The sequence below is a fragment of the Tupaia chinensis genome, unplaced genomic scaffold, assembly GCF_000334495.1.
Source record: "Tupaia chinensis unplaced genomic scaffold, TupChi_1.0 Scaffold149104_1, whole genome shotgun sequence".
NCBI lineage: Eukaryota > Metazoa > Chordata > Mammalia > Scandentia > Tupaiidae > Tupaia > Tupaia belangeri.
Window position 1 is genome coordinate 189443 of NW_006208950.1, and position 2328 is coordinate 191770.

A 2328-nucleotide genomic window follows, 5' to 3' on the forward strand; every position below is an offset into this window, starting at 1 on the left:
GGGAAAGAAATTAAGTCATTGTCAATAGGAATATATATTGTTATGATGAGAGCTGAGATATGATAAAAAATTCAGAATACACCTGATTTGCATATTTTTATGTCTCTTATCTTAATGCCCTAAGTTATTAACCCAAGAAAAATCACCATATGCCTCTTCAATGTCTTCAAAATCATTTATTCTAAACTGAAGAGCATGGAAGCACCACCTTTCTCTCCCTCACCTTTATTTGAAGTGTGGTTACTTAATAACCTGGGTTACTTCTTCAGCCTGAGTTACTTAGTGTCTGTGATGAGCAGAACCTCCTTATTGACATATTAGTAACTTAGTTTTCCAACTCTTGACACCAGAATATTAACCACAACAGTTACTGATGGTTTGCCTGTACTTAATTTCTCTCTTTAATAATAACAATGGAATCTCTAGCCTGGGACATTGAGAATTCAGCAATAAGAATATGAATGACTGAATCAATTAATGACTGAATCAAATCAATCATAGGTTTACACTAAGACTAATATAAGCATGATCCTATATAGTAAAATATAATTGACTGTGCAATTCTGAAATGAGTTTATCTATTATCTATGGATCTACCTTTACTCCATGGCATGTATGATTGCGAGAGAGAGAAAGAGAGAGAGAGAGAGAGGGAGGGAGGGAGGGAGGCATCCCCATGGGAAATGGTCATGCTGCAATCTCTCCTCTTCCATTTCTCCCTCCTTTTGATATTTTAAGCATTCATGCACATATGCCTCATGTGTTTCTAAGCCCTTAGGTTTGTATTTTGGCACCCGTGTCCAACCCCTTAATATATATGCTAAGAAATGCACTAAGACTGACCGGGAAATGGCCTATTGAAAAAATAACAAACAGAATTAAATAAATAAGTAATTTTTAAAAATTCAGGACTCTGCATTGGCTGTTGCATTTGAGTGAAAGTAGAATCCTGCTTATCTATAAAATGCAGTTGACACATCAGCTGGACTTATTTCTGGAATGCACGGTGACCCTTCTGTTATTTAAAGATGTTAAAAATGCTGGAGACTTGAGGAAAAAGGCCATGGAAGGCACCATTAATGGTTCACTGATAAATCCTACAGTGGTTGTCGACCCATTTCAGATACTTGTGGCAGCAAACAAAGCCGTTCACCTCTACAAACTGGAAAAAATGAAGACAAGAACTCTGTCTACAGAAATTATTTTCAACCATTCCCCAAATAACAATATCTCAGCAAATGACACTTCAGTTCTAATTGTTTACATTGAAGAGGGAGAAAAGCAAATAAATCCAGAATACCTAATATCTCAAGTGGATGGCCATCAGGTTTCTCTGAAGGATCTTCCTAAAATAACAAATGTTACAGAAGTCAAAAAGCTATATAAACTGTCTTCACAAGAGGAAAGGATTGGGACATTACTGGATGGTATCATTTGTAGAATGTCAACAAAAGATGTTTTGTGAAATGCGAAAATATTAACACATTTTCAGCATTAAATACAATATTACTTTTCCTTCCCTGATTATAAAAGTAATATATGTTCATTGTAGAAAAATTTAAAATATAGAATGATATTAAATAAAAAGAAAAAAAAAAAGAAATGCACTAAGACTCAAGGCATATGGTCCCCCATGTGAGATCCAATTGCTTTATATACCAGCCCATGGGGCCATCTCTGAAATATATTTCTAAATATTGTGTATCTGTGACTACACACACATGCATGTTTATGTGCATACACCTACACACAATTGCACATTGATTTGGTGTTAGACATCGTGTTAACACTTTATAAATAACATCACTTATTGTCCTCATGAAAAATTTACATGGTTTTCTTTGAAAAATGAAGGAATAGTTCATTCATGGAGGCTGAATTACTTAGTCAAGGTTGAACTGGAATTTAAATCCAGATCTTTTCACTTTCAAGTTTGAGTTTTGCCAAGATGCACAGTGCTTCACTATCTTTGGTGAAACATTATTTGTGTCTTCTGATCCTTTTATTAATGTCCTTGTTGTCAACCCCTGATATGCTTGTGTCCAAATTTGTTTAAAAAGAAGTTCAAAGTCATGATCAAGTGTATCATCAAGAAGACTTTGATTCTCTCTAATCTACCTGGTAGCATTCTTGTTCCTGTTTACTTATCACTACAAGGTGCCTTTGCTTTCCATTTATATGTATCACTATAATTTGAGCCTTTTGAGCTTTCTGGTTCCTTGTCCTAGGTATTCTGCATAAGGGATGAATTTTACGATACTACAATGAAAGGAACTTTTTTCTTTTTAAAATGCTCCTTTGACAAGAATAATATAGATGAAAAGTGAA

General features: G+C 34.5%; 1 pseudogene; it reads left to right on the forward strand.

Moving 5' to 3' along the window:
• Positions 1–948: 948 nt before the first annotated feature.
• Positions 949–1465, forward strand: LOC102502407 (EKC/KEOPS complex subunit TPRKB pseudogene; annotated as a pseudogene).
• The last annotated feature ends 863 nt before the right edge of the window (positions 1466–2328 follow it).